Consider the following 23,952-nt stretch of genomic DNA (forward strand, 5'->3'; position numbering starts at 1 on the left):
GGGGGGGGGAGGTTGCAAACAGAGAGAGAGAAAAAGAAAAAGGAAGGGCTTGCCACAGTGGGTCAGGCGCGCCCAATAGGGTCTCGGGTCGAGCCTAGGCGGGCTCTAAGCCCAGCCCAGCCCAACCCAGACCAGCCCTTCAGACCAGACACACCCGCGTGAGCTCGGCTGCTCTGGGAAGGCGGCCTGAGGGAGAAATGCGGAAGGCGGGGACTGCTGCCGCCTGCTTCCAATGAGCTCATCCTGCCTGCTTTGCCTGGCTGGCGCTGCGAGGAGAGTCCCGCTCGGGACACACACCGAGAGACCCTGAAGGCGCCCTGAAGGCGCCGGACTCCCAGCGACGGCGGGTAAGTGCCCGCTCTCCGGGGAGGAGGAGGTGGTCGCGCTGGCACCCCGCCCGGCTGTCTTGCGCGTGGGCGCTCACAAGGGGACTTCGCCCCGCTTTCTTCCCTGGGTGGAAACAAAGTGTGAGCCGAAGTTTCTGCCTGGGGAATGTGCATGGGCATGTCTGCCTCCCTCGGCGCGCTGCACAGTTTCTCCTCAGCAGCGCGCCCGTGGCTGGGTGGGTGGGACCCCCGCTGGGCGCAAAGAGGAGTGCCCGGGGGCGTTTGCTAGGGGGGAAGGTCGCTCTGGGGCCGAATGCCCTCGGGAGGGGGGCGGGGGGAGCTTCCCGGGGCCTGCGAGAGGTGTGGGGTAAGGAGTGTTTGCAGTCATGTCTGCCCCCTCCCCGGGAGCCAGGAGGAGTGAGACTGTCTGGAATATATACGTTGCAGCCAGGGGGTGTTGCATTGCATTGAGTGACCTTAGAAAATGGGTCCGCTGCTTGGGGTGGGGGTGGAGGTGGAGGAAGGCTGGGGTCAGACTGGAGCTTCTGAGGCTGGTCAGAGTCCTAAAAGATGCCTGCGAGGATCTGAGGGGAATTAATGGATATGTGGTGTTCAGTGTGCCTTTGGCACTCAGAGATGGAAACCTTCTGAGGGTCGTCTCAGATGTTTCCGAATAGACATTTGTGTATAGAGAGAAAATCGTGTATGATTATGTGACCCATACTTTTAATACTTGACACATAAGTATTTGGCACTTGTTTTTTTGCATATAAATGGCATCAGTGGGAGTCTAGTGTTGTCTGCGGGCTCCCAGGGAGAACAGAAGCGTGGTTTAATTCTAACGAGTAAATTTTCATTCTAACGGAACACTGAAATTTGGAAACCGTTTGCAGAGGGCCTCTGAGCATGTGGAATGTATTTACCTCCACATGGAGTAACAGCAAAAGCATCTGGGATTAGGTAAGAGGAAGAAAGTGTAATTTCCTGCCAGGTTTATGCCCTGCAGTTTTCTCTTTGGAAATAAACATTGGTGGTGGTGGCTTGGCCTGTGTTTTCCCACCTTTTGAGAGGAAGTAGTCAACATACTTGGAGGAACCAAAGCTTGTTGATGCCATCAAGAGATTACACCTAGAGGACCAGAGAAGGAAATGTCACATGTAAATGCTATTTCCCAATGGCAATGTTCTAGAACAAGACAAATTATTTTGGCAGTTAGGGATTTGGTGAGGGGTGACAGGTGCATTAGAGTCTTTCTCCAGCTAAATGCGAATGTTTGTTGGCATTAAAGGAACCTGATCAAAACACAATGGATTTCTTTTGGTGCCCCCCCCCCACTCGAGGACACCAGGTTTGTTTTGTTTTTGTGAGGAATCTGATGTGGGAGGTTAAAAAGGCTACAGAGTTAGATGGCATGTTCCTGCCTTGGATGGCTTGGCTCTTAACAGTTAGAAAGGTTGAGTGTGATAGAGGAACTGCCCAGAAAAGGGTGGGGAAATGTTATGGGACAGTATGTGAAGGAATATTCAAGATTAGTCACTTTCTCAGGTAATTACTGCTTTAAAATTAGAGCTCTGAGCTAGGAAGTGATCCAGAGTTATTTCTTTCTTCTGTGTTGCACATTCCTTTTTCCCTTGTCCTACACATGGAACAGCTCATTTGCTTGACTTATTGGGGTGTGCTCTTTTGAAAAGTGGAGTTCCAGTATCTCTCCATTCTCTCCCTTTGCTTATTCTTGTTTTCTGCTTGTGGCATGCAGTTTGGACATGCAGTTATTTTGAGTTAGGTGCTTCCAAATCAGTCCCTATGATTCTTCTGGGCCTGGTCTGACCTGTGCTTATTTCTCTCATGCTACTCAATAGTGATTGGTGAAAATCTATGTGATAGGTTTACACTTTTTTGCAAGCTACTTTGATCCTTTTTAAAAAAAATGATAACAGCATATCCTTTGTATCTGCTAGAAGAAGAGGGACAGACAGCCTTACCACAGAAGGTTTATATCCTAACAGTTTTTTAAAAGTACCAACATAGCCTGGGCATAAGCATAACAATAGTGTATCAGAAGTAATCAGCAATTTGTAAGGTGAGTATTTTCTCTGTCTTGAAGATGGCATAGTTCAGTGTGCCACTTCCTATCAATCCAATTATATATATTTTTTTTGACGGGGTTGAGATGTGGGAGAATGAAGTGGTAGAATGCATCGGGTCAATTTGTTGAGTACAAGTGGAAGATTATACTTTGGAATTTTCCCCTTGCAAGGCCCCGTCCATACGAGCCCATTTGGGCCGGGAGCGGGACGGAACCGGGGCGGAGCAAACAGGCGCGATCTCACCTCAACATCTGGCGAGCGTGCCGTCTCCGTCCCCGATCCGTTCCAACGGCCCATACCGCGCCGCAAAAAACAACCACCTCTCTAGGTGGGTGCAACCACTGCTGCGGCGCAGGCAGGGCTGTGGGATCGGCGGCGCGTCCTTGCGCCGCCGCATCCCGGCCCCCAGCCGTACTGCGCATGCCCGAGCATGCGCAGTTCGGCAGCCTCCCCCCTCCCCTCGGACTTTTCCTCCCCGGCATCTGAGCGTGCCAGGGAGTGCTGCGCCGCGGCTAGGGGATCCGTGGGATCCCGCCGCGGCGTAGCAAGTTTGGAGCGGCTCGGAGTAGCCGCGTTTCAGCCGGCCCGTATGCCCGGGGCCCAAGAAGACTATCAGCAAACAAAGAAAGGGGGTAGAATATTCTCCATTTGTATAGATTTTTATTACTTTTTTACATGAAGGAACATTCAGAACTGTGAATCCCATATTTGTAGCCAGAAATGGTGCATTCCGCACTAGCACCCCAGTATTCTCCTACCTCTTTGTCCTGCATGTGTAAACAGGCCTAGTTCTTAATATATAACCAGTTGCTGCTGGTGCCATACCAGTCCTAACATTAACACATGTAAAAGAATATGTTCCCATGGTATACAGATGGTGCTCTCTTACTGTTTTTTGTTAGGTGGAGTAACTGCTCTCCTCGTTGACGTCCTTTGGGTGGATAACTGACAAATGAGCAGGAAATAATTGCATCTAGTGTTGGTGGCGCACTTATAGTTGTGAGGTTATTAGAGATGGGAAGAAGGGAGTTCTGATTGCTGCTGTTTTTCCCATTTCTTTTCTGCCATGTGGCAGAGGCTAAAATGGCACTTCAGGAATATACTTGGAAAGGAGACTTTTCTGCTTGGCAAAAGGTAGCGTGTTACTGCTTTGCTAATGGGGCAGTTGACATTTCTTTCTAACTGCAGGGCTCTTTTGATTGCTAGGAGGCAAAGAATTTGCAAGTGCTAGGAAGGCGCTCATTACAGTATTTTTAAATGTGACTTACCCATCCAGTCACAAAAGTCTTGTGAGTGGACTAGACGGTGAATGTCAATTGTTTGTGAAGTTTGTTTGTCAGGCAAAAACTCTTTGTGTGTCTTTTTTTAAAAATAAAAATAAAACCATGGCATAATAGCCAGCTTGTGGTAGAAAAGGAAATAAATACGGTATCTTATATCCTTCAGAATTTCCTCTGAAGTGTTGATTGCGGTTTTTGCTGCCAAATACAGAACTATTCTGAGACTTCCCTAATTGTTATGATTCGACTATCAGTAGTGGGAAAAAATGGGTGTCGTGATACTTATATACAGTTGTTATAATAAGAGAAAACAAATGGTAAAAAATGTGAAAATTGTTGTCAGTATGTCATGCAAGCCTATAGCTTTGGCAATACATTTGGAGCTTTACTTTGCTTGATGTTATAAACTGCCAGTTGTTCTGCTTTCTTGGTTTAGCTAACCACTGGAATGTCCAAATGATGATAAATTAGGTCCACTGCAGAGCCAAAGCATACTTGGTTCTTATCCAAACTTGCTAACTTCCCATAACTGCCTGTAGGAAAGAGACATTTTGTGTCCTTAGCTGGAGCCTTGTATAGCTGATGCCATGGCAACTCTGAATTGCAGGGCATCACTTTAAAGCCATCCAAGGAATCTTTACTGAACTGTATGGTTTTTAAGATGGGGTTTAATATTGTGCAAATGTCTCCTTCTAGATTATTTTATGGCAGTGAACCATTTACTAGCTGACACAGTCTAGGCTTGAAGTTTTAAAATGCTGCTTCATACTCTGCTTATTGTATGTGTACAGCCTAGAGATGAACTGGTGTAGAGCTTAAAAACATGGTCAACTTCCCTAGACCTTCTGCAGGGAATTGTACGGGGAGGTGCAGAGTGACCAAGCCTTCTGTGTGAACAGCAAAAGTACAAGTCATTAGGTTTTTAAAACTTAAATTATTTCTAGCCATTCAGGAGGCTCTGAAGACAATAGACACTTGCTAAATGATACAAACTCGCTAAAAATAAATCAAGCTTTCATATGCACACACACTTCTTCATGCGTGCACAGGAAAACTCATACTTTGAATAAAACTTTGTTGGTCTTGAAAGGTGCGACTGGACTCAAACTTTGTTCTGCTGCTTCAGACCAACACGGCTACCCACCTGATTCTAAAAATCAATGAAACCTACAATATAAAACGAGCAGCAGTAACAGCACAAAAAATAAAAGCAACAGTAACAAAAGTACAATGCAGCTGGTAAATCACGAATCAGTAATGTACAAAACCAACATGGTATATAAAATTAAAACAATACTCCCCCCCCATTAACAATATTCCTTTCAACTCAAGTTTGTTTCACCACCATCTGGAGATTTTATGTTATGGAAAAAATCTCTTATAATCACTAGAACGTTTCTTCTGATTTTAATTCTAATTTTTCTGCCAGTTTGGCTACCAATGTTATCTTACATGGTATCGATAGAAGTTCCAAACCATGCCTATCCCATTGACCTTTTACGGTTGTGATTGATTTGTTATGCTTTTGATTTTGTTAACTTTTATGGTGTATGGCCTATATACTTTTAAACCTAATACACTGAAACTGATTTGTTATGGTCAAGTTGCATGCTGTATTTTTAAATGTTACTGCTACATATTTCAATGTTTCCCAGTTTTATATTGTTATGTTTTGGTTGTATAGTTGTACCTTTACTGTGGCTTGTTGTATTTATGTTTTGTTTATAATAAAAAAATTTTTTTAAAAAATTGTGTGTTTATGTAGAGCATGTATGTTGAGATGAGTATTGGGGAGGGTACTGCATGTCTCTGTTTGCTATGTAACAAGGCATCTCCTGCAGAATCTACTTAAGAGATGGCCAAGGTAACCATTTATTTATTTATTCAGTTTGTAGCTCTCCCTCCCCTGAGCAACAGGATTCAGAGTGGGGAGCAACACTTCCAATGTAATACATTCACAGTCAAATTAAAACAATGAAAACACCTTAAAATCAATAATAGTTTACAGATGGCACATACATGGTACACCACTTATGTCCTTACCCCGAGGGGGGAGAAGGAAGCAAAGCCAAGATACATGGATGGAGACCGTTGCTGTTCTCAACTGTAGGCCTGGCAGAACATCTCTGTCTTACATGCCCTGTGGAATTGCCATAAATCCCACAGGGCATGGATATCATGTGGCAGAGAGTTTTGCCAGGTTGGCGACAGGGCTGAAAAGGCCCTGGCTCCGGTTGAGGACAGCTGGATACTCTTCAGGCCAGGGATCACCAGTAAGTTCTTTTCTCCTGAGCATAATGCTCTTTGGGGGATATACCAGGAGAGGCGGTCCCGTAAATATGTTGGCCCCGGACCATTTAGGGCCTTAAAGGTTAATACCAAGACCGTGAATCTAATCCAATATTCAGCTTGGAGCCAGTTCAGTTGGAGGCGCATAGGTTGAATGTGGGTTGTTGATGAGGTTCCTGTAAGAACATGCGCTGCTGCAGTCTGGACCAGTTGTAGCTTCTGGGTCAGTATCAAGGGTAGCACTGTGTAGAATGAGTTACAGTAGTCTAGCCTGGAGGTGACCATTGCATGGATGACTGTGGCTAGGTCTGGGCAAGACAGAAAGGGAACCAGTTGTTTGAAGGACCAGTTGTCCAGCATAGCAGAAGGAATGCCAGTCTAGCAACATTTGTTGCAGGTGTAGTATTCTTACTCTCCTCCACCCTGGGGAATGAATGTGTGAGAACATCATGAATGTGTGCACACAGGAACATCTCTGGATCTGTTCCCTGCTCCTGTGATGTCAAATGGAGAAGACATGTTTTTCACAGCCTTCCTATGGACATATAGAGGCCTGCCAGGCTATTGAGCAGCATGCTGAGATATGGCCATCACACATTCTGGCTAAGGTGTGCCCTGAAAGGAGCTGTGCTTGCCTTTGGGGGGTGGGGGATATGGCAGTCTTGCTGTGACAAGCAGAAATCTGGCAGTCATATGACCGCTTAAATTGATCATAGCACATGATATGGATGGTTCCTATGGTCAGTGGTGCAAAGTTAGAAGTATGTCTAGGAGAATTCCATATCAAATCTGTAATATAAAAAATAAGCCCTAAGTTTCTAGTCCTCATGGGAGTTGATGAATTGGCAAATTCTGGAAAAGTTGTTTTCCTGGTTGGTGGTAGCGTATGCTGACTTCTTACTGCTATGCAGTCTGCATTATGATGTTTTTCCATTTGATATTAACTATTCTTAAATATTATGTAGTGGCTGATCATTGCCTTCTGTGTTGCTGCTGCTGATGGCTGAAATGAATATACATTTCAGATACTTTAAAAGTGAGTTCATATGTTTTCAGTCTTAGCCTTGGAGTTGAACAAGTAGATCATGGCTGAACATGTGTCCTGTTATATAATTTTTTTAAAAATGCTGTTTAGCTATAATGGCATTTTAAATGTTAATGATCTGCCTGTCTGCCATTCCAAGAAGATGTACACAGTTTGTAGGGTTGGAAGATTGAATTGGTTTAGTTGGTAGATTAATTGGCTACAACATTATTTGGTTAATTCTGTAAGGAAAAAAGGCAAGCTAATAAATGTTTTAAATAAATACTAAAGAAATTGATGGAAGACAAATGTTTAATAAGGCTGAGATTTAAGGTCACATTTGTTTTGAGTTATTTTAATGTTGGTGTGTTGTGGACATAGAGAATGAAAAATAAAAAGTTACAGGCCTTTTCCTCTTGCAACATGGGGGTTGCTTCTGCTTGTTAGTTCTTGCATTTCATTATCTCAAACACCTGTACTGAAGGCTTGGTAATGTGCCGTGCTGTTTAAATAAAGGTAGGTGATTACTTGATTAAAATTTTGATTGACGGGTTTACAGTGTAATCCTAAACAGAATTATACCCTTAGTTCCTTGACTTCAGTGGACGTAAGAAGAGCTCTACTGGATCAGACCAGTGGTCCATCTAGTCCAGGGTCCTTCCTCACACAGTGGCCAACCAGTTACTATGGAGGGCTAGCAACAGGGCATAGAGACCTTTTCCTGATGTTGACTTAGAAGGGTATACTCTGTTTAGGGGGTTGCAGTGTTAGTACCTTCAGATGCAGAATAGCATATGCCAAGTACTTTACTCATCTGCCCTACATTTCTGGACCTTTGGCTTGGATTCAACAGAGCATTTCCATGGGCAGAAGAAAAGTTGTCCACAAAGTGTGACTTTCTTGTCTCTTCTGTTTTGGTGTAGCCTTAAGCGTCCTCTGGGAAATAATATCTAGGTTTCTCCTGTCCTTCAGAAGTAGTATTTTGGGTAGCATTTATCATACAGTATTCCTGAAAAGGCCCAACGCTGAAGTTACCAATTGCAGGAGGGATTGCGGACTGGAGGCTAAGTGACTGATGATACAAAATGTTTGTGACAAGGAAGCTGATCTTCTGTGCCACTTCAGCAAAATACTGTCTTTTTCTTTGATCTGTTTATCTTTGAATTTTATTTTCACATCTCAGCTGAACATCCTATGCTTTGATTATTTTGTCATGGCTTCATAAAGAGACACATTCTGAAAATCTTGCTTTGTAATTCCAAGTTTTTGAATTGAATGGATAAATAATTTATGTTGTTTATTGTAAACTCAATTTCTGTTCCCGTTCTGTCTAGGCTAAACCTGTTCTCCAGGACTGACATTATGTAAAATTCATAAAGTGTTATAAATGATTTGTGTTTTGATAACTTTGTATCTTGCCTGTTTCTCTGGCAAAATTACAACACCACAAGGCTAAATCCATATTTGACCTCCTGAGTAGTAAAATATTTTATATTTAATATCCAAAATTAAGCACTTAAAGGCTCATTGATCGCAATAGGAAATATTTATTTATATTATTTATTTAAAATATTACTATACTGTTTTTCTCCTAAAACGGACTTGGAGAGGTTAAAGAAAGATAAGTGTGTACTTAACATGGTCAGATTCTGTCCCATATACTGCTGATCACTTGCTTTCTTAAGAATCACTGAGATAAGTAAAGATGATAGTTCTATTTATGTCTGAATTTAGCTGGTTTAGTTTTTATTTACTGGTAGTCCTAATGGGAATTTTAAAATTGTGATTTATATAGGATTTTATTATTATGGTTTTATATTTTTATTGTGTTTTTTGTAATTGTTTTATTTCTATTGCCAGTTGCCTGGAATTCCGCAAGGCAGAAAGGAAACTAATACATGTTTTAAGTAAATAAATAGTATGGATCCTTTGCAGTCTTTCTTTTTAAAAAAAATAAATTGTAAGACCCTAAAATGCTGTATCCCTTCTTGTGGGTTGGGGGGGGGGGAAGAATGTCACTATATAATTGTACTCACAAGTAAAACCAAAGAGTAGTCAACCAAGAAGATGGTTTGAAGCTCTTGGCAATAATCAGATGTGTGCCTGGGTAATTTGGATAGAGGCAGACAGCAGAAATTTGTCCATGGGAAGTGAACTGAGTGAAATCCTAACCTACTCCTGATCCTTACTCAATCTACTGCTGCACCTAGTCCTCAAAAGTGATGCTTGCCGCTTCTCTAGAATAAGAATCTGTATTCCTCCCTTTTCAAGTTGCTATGATTGCAGAAATTATGGCTTTCTGGGTATAGGCAGGTGGTCCACAATAAAGCTCCTCCAGGTAACTGCAGTACATAAGCATGTGGAAGAAATTAGAACCACTTAATTGTGTAAATGGTACAAAGTTGTCTAGAGAACAGACCCATAATTTTGGTATATGATAATATATGTAATGTAAACTAGGTATAGTGCACGAACAAGCTGGTAGGGACAGTGTTAATATCTGGGGATAAGGAAAGCAATAGAGGGCATGTTCATTATCTGTACATGCAGGAATGAGGTCTATTGTTTTGCTCAAATAAGCATTTTTTAGTTAAGGTATGATCAGTGCTCACTTTTATAAATAGGCTTTTTTTAACTTAAGTGAACTGTAGAGCCCAGTTTTACAAATAATGTTAGAGCGATTAGTAGCTTACATGGACATAAGAACAGCTTTTCTTATTCACACTGAATGGCTGTCTTCTACTATTCTGTTTCAAAAGGGGCTAGCCGATACAACTCAGCAAAATTAATGAGTCCAATAACAACACATGCTGGAAGGGCTGCGGGCAAACGGGCTCTTATGTCCATTGTTGGTGGGGATGCCCAGTAATCAATCAATTTTGGAGGGAAATAACCCCTCGAATCAAGGAAATGACTGGCCAGAGTATCTCCTTTAAGCCAGAAACGATTTTGCTGAACAAATGGGATGACTCCACTAAGGAAGATAAGAGACATCTCACGTCACTCCTGTTAACTACTGCCAAATTAACGATTGCCACAAAGTGGAAATCCTCAGAACCTCCTACGATATCTATGTGGCACGATAAGATCTGGGAACAATTTGTCATGGCAAAAATTAATAATCTGTGCCAAGGGGCCCAAGCATCGACCGACGCATTGTACATGAAATTCAGGAGATATTGGTCGCCAGTGATGAATTACCTGACCAAGCATGAGATACTTCCGACGAACCAGGTTTACCACAGGTGGTTGTTCATATGATTAGCCAGAGTATTCAGTTTCTGTTAAATTATTCACTCTGCCTGCTAAGGAGCAGTATCTGGGGGAAGTGAGGTTAGAGGGTAGTCTTTGGGGCCTTTGGGTTTAACGTGTTTACACGGCTGTGCACCTGGAACTAGACCACGCAAACTTTTTTGCTCATGGCTGAAATTTTAAGGTACAAGGGACATTGTATGTGCGTGTTACTTACTTCACTGAGTTATCACTCATTTCTTTTAATGTGTTTTCACTTGTTCCTCGCTGTATGTGTTGTGCTTTACTTGTTTGAATGTTATTGTACTTTTAGCTCTGTTTAACTCCTCCTTCCATGTGCTGTTTGATAACTAATAAAAATTAAAATTAAAAAAAAAGGGGCTAGCCAGATGCCTCTGAGAAACTCACAAGGGGAACATGAAGACAGTGCCAAGCATAGATACTATTTTTTGTTGTTGTAACAATATAAGACATACCTGCTTGCAACTAAAGAGAGCCCTTATAACAGGAGGCATCACGAGGAATTGCAGGGGGTGTTTTCCTCTCCCTCGTTATTTTCTCTCTCCCTTTCCTGAAAGCCTCTCAATTTTCCTTCTTTCCTTCCCACCCACCATCCAGTCTAACTCTATTCCCCCCCTCCTGACTTCTGCTTTTCCTCCTTCCCTTCCCCTGGCAGTTTGTACCAGGGTAGGGGACTCGCACAGTGCTGGCTGGTGGGCCCAGTTGTGCTGTGGGGAATCCTCAAGGACTTGTGCTGGGCAACTCATTTTCCTCTGTGTCCCCTGCCCCACACTGTTTCCTTTCTCTCTTCTCCTGACAACCCCCATATCCTCACCTTTCCTTGTTTCCTTTTCTCCTTCCTACCCACCCACCAGTCTAACTTTTATCTGGACCCATCAACAGCTATATTTATTATTTATTTACCCCCTTTATAGTTTTATACCTTTATCCGTAATGGGGCCCCATCATTCTCTTCTCCTCCATTTTATCCTCACAACAACCTTCTGAGGTGTGTGACTGGCTCAGGGGTTCCAAGTGAACTTCCATGGCAAAGAGGGCATTTGAATCTGGGTCTTCCAGATCCTAGTTGGAAACTCTAACCACTACATCACACTGGCTTTTGTAAGGTGGTTGCTGTTGAACAACAGCAAGCAGCCAGGCCTGTGTATGTCATGCAAGTCAGGTAGTAGCAAGTTTCCCAGTGGTTGCTGCCAGGCCTGACCTTAAAGGACAAAACAGCCCTGTAAAGGACTCCTCCTCCTCCTTGCCTTTTAATAACAGAAACCAAGGCTTGAATTCTGACAGCACTGTTGTGGTTGCCTAGCAACAGTCACCAAGGGTCTTCATTTTATAAAACTACCAGTGCTGCTTCTATGTTTTGTTTTTAGATTTCAGAGTGTTCCACAAACGGGAGTCTTTTGCAGGTTTGTAGAAAGATCAGTCTTGTCTAGTCATGAAGATCAGTCTTGTCTAGTCATGGCTCCAGTATCTGGATTTATGTATCCATAGATTTGGCAATGTTGAGAATTAACTGTATCAATGCTATCTTGGAGTATAACCCCAAACTCTTAGTAATACAGCCCATATGCCTAAGCCTATGTATAGCAGAGCAATTGTGAAATTGTATAGCAGAGCAATTGTGAAATTAGCAATTTGTTTGGCTTTCTTTATACACATTAGCACTCTAATCAAAATAACTTGTGTGTTGGCTAAATGCCCAGAATTTTCTAGAAATAAAGGCCATGAGATAGTGACCAGGTCACTGCTTCTCCATAATGTGGAAAATTAGCACCCGTGCAATTTGGTGGATGAATGAATTAGCCATAATCTCAGGTTAATAAATATAACCTATGGTGCTACATGTTAGAAGTTAAATGTTTGTCTCTAGTTTAGTTAGATTTGAGTCCAGTGGCACCTTAGAGACCAGCAAGATTTTCAAGATAATAAGCTTTCAAGAGTCAAAGGTCCCTTCGTCGAACTCTCAAGAGCTGATACTTTGAAAATCTTGTTTGTCCCTAAGGTGCTACTGGACTCAAATCTTTCTACTGCAGATCGACACAGCTACCTTATGAAATGGTCTCTAGTTTATATCTTTTTATAGAAAAGCTGGCTTTAATGTCGTTAGGCATGACTAGTTGTACCAGACTGAACATCTATTTGAATGTAGTGCAGTGTGGGAGTGAATGTTTTTGATCCATTACAGTTCCTTTAGTTAGATTCCTGTGGCTCTGACCAATGCTCCCTCTAAGCTGTGGAGTCTTGTGAGCAAAAATTCTACTTTGTGAGCTACTGGTATTGAAGTTGTGAGCGAGCGATTTGGCTGCTGCATAAATTAGTTTGCTCTGGGGCCATCCTTCCTGAGCTAAGACAAAAATGTTTGAGCTGGAGGCTAAAAAACTGTTAGCTAGCTTACACTAACTCAGCTTAGAGGGAACATTGGATCTGACACAACTGGTCATATGCAGCCACATTTGAATTGGGATGGACATGTTTAATAGAGGGACATAGATTTGGGTTTAAAAGATCTTTATATATCGTGTTCAGATATTTAAAGAGATGGGTTAATTGCAATATTATTTTTTAAATCTTTTAATTTTCAAACATCAAAAACACTGATTTTTACCCATCCGGATTTCTCTGCTGTCTTTTCTCATTTCTGCTTACCCGCGTGTGTATTTCTCATTGGTTGCTGCTATGGCCTGGAAGAAACTGTCTTCCTGTTTATAAAAACTTCCTTGCCTGGAAATCATCCTTTAACTCAGTCAATACCCTTAACTGGCTTGCAAATACTCCCTAAAGTAGACTGTTTATGTATTTGAAGAATTAGTATTGAGAAGTCATGGTCTCCTTGGGGATAGCAGTAATATTTCACAAGGAAGATTCATCTACATGACTTGTATTGGAAGCTGAATGCATGCATGGTGCTTTTAATTTTCCTGGTTCTGCTTATTTTTACTGTGCTTGTTTCCTCGTAGCCATAGTAAAGGTTGTAGTCCATGCAGTCCGTACAACCTGCTTGTTCGCTTGCCTTGGAAGACCAACTTATTTGTTTGGAGTGCTGGCAGCCATCATAATTTGTGTAACCTTAAGATTCATTTGTCAGGTTTTCTTTCCTACTGTATTTGGCCAAGATCCACCTGTCGCTCTTCTTAGGCTCCAGCTTTGGTGATATTGCTGTATTTGTTTTTAGTTGATGTAATAATTCAGTCATGGTATTCTGTGGCTGAGCTTTCTCGTTTCACTTGGATCTGGTTTTCCTTCATAGTCTCTTCCCGCTTTTGCATGAGTGCCACAAAGATATCTGCTTCTGACAGCTTGTGATCAGCATTTTTTATACTACTGGCTTGTTTCTGGAACACTTTTAAGTTCCCCTGTAGCTTTAGGATTTTTTACTTCCACCATTGCAGCTTTTTTATTTAAAACCACACTGAGTAGCTGCTGGAAGGTTCAGAAGTAGTTCCAAGAGACTGGAGGGGGGAGTATTTGAAAGGAAAGCAAGACTCGTTCATGGAGCCAGAATGATTACTACTTTCTTCTAAGGCAGAAACAGCTGGTTATTCTTTATTCTTCCATACCCACAGCATATTTTTTCCAACATGAAGTATGCATTGGGAATGATTAAAGGGGTCAGTTGAGGCTGACTTTCTGAGCCGATGTAAGTGCAGTGTTTGACCCCACTCCTTTCCCTATATCAGGGTTTGTTCAGTTGCTTCTGGGGTGCAGGCAGCAGCTGTGGGGAAACTTAGATGGGAAGGGGGGAGGTAGAAGTTAAATGCTACCTTCATTGGCACTGCTCAAAAAGTTCCAGGTCCCCTGTGGCTGCTTCTAAGTGAAAATCAATGTCAGGATTATGGATCTCTCATGTAGGTCTCTCTTCCCTCAGTTCCCCCGAGGCAGTTACTGCATTTTTGGTTGGGAGTGGAAGGAGAGGCTAATAGGCAGCCAGGTGTCTAGCTATGAAGTTTGGGTTGGGGGAAAAAATTAGAATCACTATGTGAGAGGCTAGCCCGATCTCATCAGATCTCGGAAGCTAATCAGGGTCAGCCCCGGCTAGTATTTGGATGGGAGACCTCCAAGCAATACCAGGGTCATGATGTAGAGGCAAACAATGACAAACTGCCTCTGAACATCTCTTGCCTTGAAAAACCCTACAGGATTACCGTAAGTCAGCTGTGACCTGACGGCACTTTCCACCTCTGCCACCATGTGAGAGGTACTTTTCTGGTGACACTGCAAAGAAAAACCTGACAGTTCAATAGGTTCCTGACTGCTGTACTGAGTTTGAGTTGAAGAATGGTATAGAAGAATCAGGTAATGCAGTTGGCTTGTTATATTTTACTTGCCTCATCGTTTTATGTGACATACTGTGAGCATGATGTCAGGATTAGATGCTGTGGAGCTACTGTTTTGTTACTACAGAATAAAACAGAGTGGAGGGATAAGGAATCCAGGGTGTGGATGTTTGTGCCTCCAAGTCACTTACTTTTGAAATAGATTTATAGTTACTGCTGAAATTCTACTTTGTTTTTTGAAAATCTTCCTATTAGATGAGGATGTGAACCAGACTTTCATGCATAGCCAGTAGGGATGAGCACGAACCCACAAACGAACCCCTGTTCAAGCACGAACCAGGCTGGTTTGTGGTTTGCAAACCAGGAGTTCGGGAGACTATGTCTCCCACGATCCACCCACAAACCTCCATGTTTTTCATGGAGGTTTGTGGGAGACACATTCTTGGGCACCTTCGGAGCTTATTTCTGTGTCAGGTGGCCCACCCGGAAGTGAGCTTCAACAGCATTTAAATGCCATCAAAGCCCACCACCGGCTCGCAGCCCCACTTGCATGAGCTCTGAGGGCATTTAAATATCTTTGGAGCTTACTTCTGGGTCCAGCAGCCCACCTGAAAGTGAGCTCCGAAGTCAATTAAAAACCGCCGGAGCCCACAACTGGCCCTTGGCCCCACCTGTGTGAGCTCCGAAGGCATTTGAATGCCTTTGGAGCCCACCTCTGGGTTGGGCTGGCCCGACTGAGCTCTGAGAGTGAGCTCTGAAGGCTTTTATAGGCCTTCAGAACCTACTTCCTGGTGGGGTCTGCCCATATTAGGGCCTGTCTTTGGAGCCCACCTCCAGGTCAGGCCAGCCCACCTGAGCTCTGAAGGCCTTAATAAGCCTTCGGAGCTCACTTTTGGAGCTCAGTCAGATTGGGTGGCCTGACTTGACTGAGCTCTGAGAGTGAGCTCTGAAGGCTCTTATAGGCCTTAGGAACCCACTTCCAGGTAGGGCCTGCCTATATTAGGGCTTTCCCATATAAGGCCTATAAAAGCCTTCAGAGCTTTTCACCAACCATTGCTGTTAGTGGTTCAGGAAGTTCAGCTCACCCAAGTGGACTTTGAAGGCATTTAAATGCCTTCGGAGCTCACTTCCAGGTGGGCTGAACTCCCTGAACCACTAACCATGAACCGATTCATGCAGTGGAGGAGTTTATTTATTTTATAGTCAAATTTATACCCCGCCCTCCCCGCAAAGCAGGCTCAGGGCGGCTTCCAACAGCAATACAACAATACAGAATAAAAACATAAATAGTACAGAATTAAAACACAACAATTAAAATAGTGCATTACAAATATATTACAAAGTACTGGTGGCAGTTAAAAATAAACAAATGAGATGTTTTCAGATGAAAGTGGAGGTGCGGGGTTTGTGAAAACCATGAACCTCCACTGAAACTCCTTTTTCCTGGTTTGTGTCCACCCCAGTAGCCAGAGAATGTGTGCTAACATCACTGTTAGCTTTAGTTCTCACTTCATAAATCTCTTCCGTGGTTTTCCAGGGCAAGCTTTATATCAGTAATTTGTGTCTGAAGATAAAATGGGATCCTTACCATGCTCTCCAAAAGCTTGCCCTTTGCAAACATCAGCAACTTGTTAACGTTGCTGTCTTGTGTGTGTGTGTGTGTGTGTGTGTGTGTGTGTGTGTATTTTGGACGGCAGATCAATAGCAGAAGAGAGTGGCCTGGGGGGAAAACATGTGCTGGTTAACAAAGTCAAATATATGGAGGTAGCAGATTGCTCTAAATAGTTCTGTGAGAAAGCCTCCTCATGGGGACCAGTGGGAAACCAGTACCTTCAGTAACATGGAACTATACTACACCAACTTAAACATTTTTCCAGCTACCTTAATATTGTCTACTTCAGGTTTCCCCAGCCATGTTGAACCTTGTAGGAGTTTCTGGAGTTTTGCCAAAGAGTAGTGCACACCACCACAAAAGGGTTGCAGTGGAGGCTGAGAACAGGCTCAAAATGGCTACCACATGTTGGGAGGTTACAAGGCTTCAATGGAAGCAGCTGCTTCCAAACTAGTGATTCCTGCAGTGTTTCCTGGCCTCTTCTGATGCACCTCCTGCACAAAGCTGAGTTCAGTTCTCTGTGCGTCTGTCTACCTGTTTGGAATGCATTTTGTTTTGTGCTTTGGTAGTCAGTCAGCTGGTAGGCAGTGACCTAAAGTTCCCTCTTGTTTTTTTCTGTTTCATTGAAGACCCACTGTGTTTTATCCCTAAGAATCAAGCCGTCTGGTGCTGGTTTATTGTGCTGGTCTGTTCTGACTAGCAGCAAGTGTCAAGTGATAGACATCTTTTCCCACACCAGCTAGCCAAAATCTGTCTGGGGTTGAATTTGGGGCCCTTCTGCATGAAAGCCTGTGTGTTTCCACTGGGTTCTTCCCTCTACTGATTGCTGGGTTCTTCCCTCTACTACTTGGTTTTTGACTAGTCAGAAACTTTCCAGCCTGGATAACGGCATTCAAATACATAGCTGCTTGCTGTGAGATTTCTGTTTGCATATCTAAGGTCAGCAAAAATGTGGATGGGCTATATGACTTTTCATTCCACTGAGGGCATTAATTCCTCTGTGCAGAAACACTTTATGCTGTCACATGCCATCCACTGGCAAGTCTGCCACATGCTGTGCTATGTGATGGCATTTAAGAGTATGACAAGATTCCTTTTAAAACAAAATTACTAATGTGGAACCCCCTGAGTGTTTTCCATAGGCTACTTTAAAACGTAAGTTGCTTTCTTTTGTGTCAAAGAGATATGTCAGTTTGTCATCTCCGTTACTTTTCCATATTTGAATCGAAAGTATGATGCTCCATTCAGAGAGTTTTATAGTATATCTAAGCATTCTTCCTGAGACTGGGGAGATGCCAATACACCTTGGGTCTTTTACACTGCTACAATGCTCATTAGGGAGCTGTGGTGGCTCAAGTGGTTAAGACGCTGAACTGCAGGCTGTGGAAGGTTGGTAGTTCAGCAGTTCGAGACCCGAGTGTGCCGCATGATGGAGTGAGCTCCCGTCTCTAGTTCCAGCTCCTGCCAACCTAGCAGTTCGAAAGCAAGTAATTGCAAGTAGATAAATAGGCACCACTACAGTGGGAACGTAACAGCATTCAGTGCGTCTTGGTGTTTAGTCATACCGGCCACATGACCACGGAAATGTCTTCGGACAGCGCTCGCTGTTTGGCTTTGAAACGGAGATGAGCACCGCAACTCTAGAGTCGGATTCGACTGGCTTTCGAGCAAGGGAACCTTTACCTTAATGCTCATTAACCAAAGGTGACTATGTATGTTGAAAGTTACATGTGAACACACGCACATGCATTGTTGTATGTGTGAATGAGAAAGTCCTCTGTATGATAGAGAGGAGATGCACCAGAACTGGCTGGGGGATAAGCATTTACTAATGTATGTGTGGTAATTTTCATTTGTGTTTGCTTAATTAAGCAAAGTGTTGAATGCTGCATCTGCAGGTATGGGATAAAACAGAAATCCTGAGAAAGCTGGCTAGGGCAGTTAAAAATACCTCTCAAATGAAGTTTTTAGCAAGCAAAATATAGGAAGTTTGCTATGTGTGGTTTGGTTATTTTAATTGAATGCAAGTCTGTCAGGAGAGAAGCTGGAACTTGTTAGTAACTCATGAAACACCCTTACAGAGAGGCGTGTTTGTATAAGATTGTATGTGAATGAGAACTCTGTATTGCTGGAGGTAGTCTGTGGCGAATCTTATTTGCTTTGGGCATACATGTGAAACATTTTGTGTGGCATAGGATTGTACCTCCCATACTCTTTTTAAAAAATCCATTTAAATGTACTGCACAATACAGGTCAGAGTCTTTACTTTATATGCCAGATGTGAAAATACCTTAATTACGAAAAAAAAAAAAATAATCTGAAGACTTGCTGGTTTTGATTGGGCTTGCCTTGTTTCCTTTGAACCCCTCCAGTGTGAGGTTTTTACATGCTGCCTTTAGTAAAAAAAGAAGACCAAATAAGGCTTTCAAATAAAACTGCTCATTAGCATTAAAATTATTGGACAGATTCCTGAATCTAGGAGCTGTATTTATCAGCACTTGTGGGATAGGGTGGGGTATAAATGGAATGAATAATGATAATAGATCGAGCTCTGTTTCCGTGGTGCTGTGAAAAAGATCCACAGACATAATTGGTATTGGAAATTAGTTGAGAGAATCTTGGATAGCCTTTGAAAAAGGTACTAACTTCAGGTTATTGCTTGAGAAAACAAAAGAAAGACAGTACATCTGCGGACTTGTACTTTTGAGATGAAGACTATACCTTGAAAGAGCAAGTCTGAGTGCTTTTAAGTTCATAATCAAACCTGTACAGTAATACTAATCCTTGACTCTCGTTAGGTATCTGGCTACAAATTTAAAATGGGGACATATCACATTGCATAAATCTTTAACTCTGTAGAAAGTGAATATGGCATAGCAGTAAAATTTTCTCTTTCTGGAAAATCCTAATAGCTGCAGGGGAAGTATATACATTATGTATGAAAATATGGATATTAAAAATGAAACATTTTCCTTGTTCCTTCCTAGCCTGACTCAGTTCCAGTTTTGGAGCCCGGATGTGAGAAAAATTCTTAAAACCTAGGAGTGGCATAATATACAGTGGGAGACTTGCAGGTTTTTTTACTCGCTTGCACATGTTCTCTAGACTCCTGATTGTGAAAGGAAGTCATGTGAATTAAAAATTAAGTTTGGTCCTAAGCTTACAATCCTATGCATGTTTACATAGGAGTTAACTGTACTCTATTGAAGTTGCTTGAGTGAACATGCATAGGAATCAGATTGTGATAGCTCCTGAAAAACTGGTCCATGACTGATTCAGTTCCAGATTATCTCAGTAAAATGTAGGGTGCTTTCAACTAAGTGGGACCACAGTGAACAAATAGTTTCTTACCAAGGCAGCACTGCCCCGATCTGGCTGCTGCTGGTGTCATGGGAAGGAATGATCTTGCATGATTCATCACTTCAGAAGTAGGGATGGGCATAAACTGGCTCATGAACTAAAGTTCGTGATGAACGTTGGCTGCTTTGTGGTTCGCGAACTGAAGTTCGTTGGAGGTCAGCCGGCACAAACTTTCCACAAACTTTCAAGCTCTTTGTGGAGGTTCCTGGTGGTTTGTGAATGGATACATTTCCAGACACAGTTTCAAAGTGTTTACCAAACTTAAAAGTGTGTGTGTGTGTGTGTGGGAATTCTCTAGCCCTGGAAAGGCTCTGGTTAGTTTCAAACTAGTCATGTCAGTTTCAAGGGGATTTTGTTGTATTCCTTTGCCTACCTTCCAGTGTTCCCTTCCCCTTTTCTTGCACAGAGCTTGCAACCCCCCTCCCCCCGGCTTGGATTTCTTGTAACTGTCTACTTTGAAAGTAGTCGTTTTAAGCTTTCAGTGGGTTCTGCTGGGCATTTTGCACATTGTAACTGCAGGGATTCTCTGGTTCGACACTAGTCCTTCTTTTGCTTGCATTTCCATATTGGCACTGGGTTTTGCTAGGCTAGTACATTGCACTCATTCTGCTTTGCGTGCAATCCTCCCTCACTTGGAGTGTGATTCTATGCTTCACATCAGTCCTGTTGAGCTGGCATTGCCACAGTGGCACTGGGCTCTGTGGGCACTAGTACATTGCACTGGTTCTGCTGGGTGATGTACTAAAAGGAATGAAAGGATTGCCTATTGGAAACAATGGAAGAGGTTTAAAGATCCATTAATGGGAGCCAGGAATGCTGGTTGACTTGCATGGGCTCCATTGAAACACATTGCACCTTCTTTGCAAGGCTCTAACTTGGATCCCATAAATCCAATCTTCATTGAACTTGGAGGGCAGGTAGAGGAGAGTCATCCAGAGATCTCCTGTGAGTGTTTGGTGTATCTAGTATGCTGGGGGAGTAGAGTGGTTTTACTGCATCACGAACCTCACCAGTTTGTTTAGCCCCTAAAAGTTTGTGATAGTTCATGCTTTGCAAACTGGGGATGCCTTGAACCACAAACTGAACCGCATTTTCCCGGTTTGTGCCCATCCCTGTTTGTAAGTTACCAGGAAGATGAGGAACCAAATGGGAAGATAGGAGCAGTGTTTTGGCAGCTACCTACCTTGGTAACATAGGATTTGGGTCCTAATTTCATTATCCTGATGCTGCTGTTCTCACAGTCTACAAAAATTACTTTGTCTTGTAATTCAATTGGTTTGCATATCTGGTAATTTCCATAAATTGTTAAAACTTGAGACAGTACATTGTGTGCCTGTTTTCTTTTAAAAAAAGGATTCTGTCCTAGAAAAAAATGGGTTTTAAAGAACTGTAAGGCTGCTTTTTGTTTGACAGATCTGTCATGCACACCCACATGTCAGCTGGACTATCATTTTTCCATCTGAGCTGTAGGAATGCTATAGTATCTTTGCCACTAGTAACTGATTTAGTGTCTCTAAAAGAGTCAGCGTTTCTCTTTGTCCAGTTCTCATGGAAGACTGGTGTTGTGTGCTATGCAGTCACAGTACAAAGCATAAAAGACAAGGTAAAGGGAGCCAGTCTTTGTGTGACTTGGAATTACATATTCAGTGTATAGAAGTAAGAGTAGATAGGACTGCAGCTCTGGAGTATTTCCTTATTCCATTTATTATCTTTTTAAATTTATAGCCCATCTTTCTCACCAAAGCTCAGCATATTACGAAATATGCTTAGGCGGGGCAGCTACGCAGGCCCAGGTTGTCTGGCAGGTTCCACTGCTACTGACCACATCCCTCCCCTGCTGCCCACCTGCCCTTCCTCCCCTGCTTGCTTGCAAGTACTCTGCCATCCATGCTTTCCAGCTGTATGCACTGCCCAGGATTGTCAGGGTATGGGCATGTGGATGGTGCACATGTTGGATGCAGGTGGTGAAACGGCTTGTGAAGGAGTGGGGGAAGGATGTACAGGGTCAGAGGGTGAGAAGGGAAGTATGAGAGGAGGCCTGGCGGTAGGCAGAGGGGGGACACACTCTGTTAGAGCCCCCCAAAATCTGGAACTCACCCTGATATCTGTATGGGAGTAATTTGGTCCTTTCACTTAAACAAAACAAAAAAGTCCCAGATACTGACATCAGGTTTTCACACTTGATCCACAGATCTCTGAATGTATTGCTACCTTCTAGTCCTGCTGGGTGAGCTAGAACAGTCTACCAGCCCCCACAAATCGCACGCCTACAGACTGCACTCCCTTCCCTAATCCCTTTATCCTCCACCCACCTGCTGTATCCAGAATTGCCAAGCTTACTTGCTTAATGTTCTGTAACTTCTGTTACTTGGGACCGGGTGTGTCTGTCATTTGCATGGAACGTTACGCATGGAAATAACTGACTGGAAAGAAGCTACCTTGTTTTAAGAGGAAAATATTAGAAGTTAATAAAAGGTAAACAATATATATTCTGTTTTCAAGTAACATCTGTTTGATATCGTTTGGTTGATATCTGTCAAAATTGATTCCTGGTTAGGCAGAAAGTCATGGTATACTTTTGTGGCTGTATACCTGAAGTAATCAAAAGTATCAGCATTGTAAAAATTTAGGACAAATGTTATGTCCTAGTTTCCGTTTATGCCTTGTATACAGATGTAGGTGGTCTCATTAATAGTTTTACGCTAGGGATTAACCGTTTTAAATGTGAATTGTTACCTATTGCAGGGGAGAAATAGAAGGACCTAATTTTGCAAGCTCCAAACATTTTAAATGCAGCTACAATAGGTGTCGGAAAATCTTAATTAAGGTGCCTTAATATATTGTGAGAAAGTTGTGGAAGGTTTTATAGAGAGATGCAAGATGCAAGCTGTTCCTAAAGCAGGAGATGGTTTATTTGTTGGTTCAGAGTTGCAGTCAAAAGTATCTATCAGTTGTATCCTATCCATCACATTTCTGTTCTGCCCTTTCTCCAAGGAGCTCAGAGCAGCTCACCAAGTGAGGTTTATGGTAAAGTGGGGATGCAAACCCTTGTCTACCAAGGTTTAATATTGCATTCTGTGATTTTCTTCTCCCCAATCCATTAAGTTTGCTATTTTATGACTCACGTTCAGACTGAGTGAAATGATGGTTAAAGAGAAAAAGAAAGCTCCCTACCCCATGTTGAAAAACGGAAAGTGAAGCGGGCGGGGGAAGGACGCCTCCTAACCGCATGAACTTTTGAGGGAATCGAGGGGGGGGGGAGCGGAAGAGAAGGCATGTATAGCTGTTAAGAAATACTTATCAAGGTGAGTTCAGGCGTTTGAGCGCATATTCAGAGACTTTCAAAATAATTTCCAAAGTAAACAATTGAGAAAGATGGCGGGGAAGAGGACGGAGAAAGAGAAACTTTCAAAATCAAAACTAATGGAGAGCCCTAAACCGGAAAGAACCGACGAGCTGGCAAAGACTTTGACAAGATCCATGCGCCCTCTACTGGACCAAATGAGTAACCTCAAGGATCAGATGTCGAAAATGACTCAGTGTATCACCACACAGTAGACACAGATAACCAAGACACTTAAAATGATGAATGAAACGGCTGAAAAAGTTAAAGAAGTGGACGCCACTGCACAAAAGGTGAAAAAGAAAGTCCAAAAGCTGGAAAAGAAGCAAGTTTTTATGGAAGATCAACTGCTACAATTACAAATGGAAAAGGTCAATATGATTTTTCGCTTCCAGGGCTTGCCAGAGACAAAGGGAGAGAATCTTAAGGAACTAATGAGTTGAAGTATTGGCCCCAGTGACAGATATGAAGGCAGAACTCTTGTTAAACGAAATGGATGTGGCCTATAGATCATATTCAGGATATATAAAGAAAAACAATCTGCCTGGGGAAATTGTGGTAAGATTCTCGAAGAGGCATGTGAGGGATACAATCCTGAAAGAAGTATCTGGAGCACCCCTGAAAGGGGGGGAGAATACCATCAGAACGTTAAAAGACATTCAATTTGAAATAAGACAAAGGAGAAAGAAATATTAAGAATTAACTCTTTTTCTACAGACAAATGCAATTGGATATAGATGGTTAACTCCAGAAGGTGTAATCTTCAAAATCAAGGATAAAAAAGAAAAGATTGACTCTGTCCAGAAAGCATGGGAATTTTGAAGAGTCCAGATGGGAGGGCCAGGGAAGGAAGGGGGAAAAGGGGAGAACAGTAAGTCCAATGGTAAGCTGGACTTGGAATCCTCCAGGGAGGACTCTCTATCAGAGAAACGGGCGACAGCCCCTAAAAGTCCTTATAAGCTTCGGAAGAGACTAGGCAAGGAGAAGTAAAGGCTGAAGGACTCTGAATTGTGCCTTTAAAAATTGTTGAAGTGAGATGCTTTGGGGTGTTTCTGTATGACAGTTAAACTTAAGATTTGAAAAAGAT

General features: G+C 42.6%; 1 protein-coding gene across 1 annotated transcript in view; it reads left to right on the top strand.

Moving 5' to 3' along the window:
- Nucleotides 1-314: 314 nt before the first annotated feature.
- The window catches only part of TANC1 (tetratricopeptide repeat, ankyrin repeat and coiled-coil containing 1), a 216,811-nt gene continuing 193,173 nt past the window's right edge, over nt 315-23,952 (top strand). The window contains exon 1 of the mRNA XM_015411532.1: nt 315-347. The gene's annotated coding sequence lies outside the window, so the exon portion shown is untranslated. The remainder of the gene's footprint in view (nt 348-23,952) is intronic.

The sequence above is a fragment of the Gekko japonicus genome, unplaced genomic scaffold (genome assembly GCF_001447785.1).
Source record: "Gekko japonicus isolate JY-2015 unplaced genomic scaffold, Gekko_japonicus_V1.1 scaffold6, whole genome shotgun sequence".
Lineage (NCBI taxonomy): Eukaryota > Metazoa > Chordata > Lepidosauria > Squamata > Gekkonidae > Gekko > Gekko japonicus.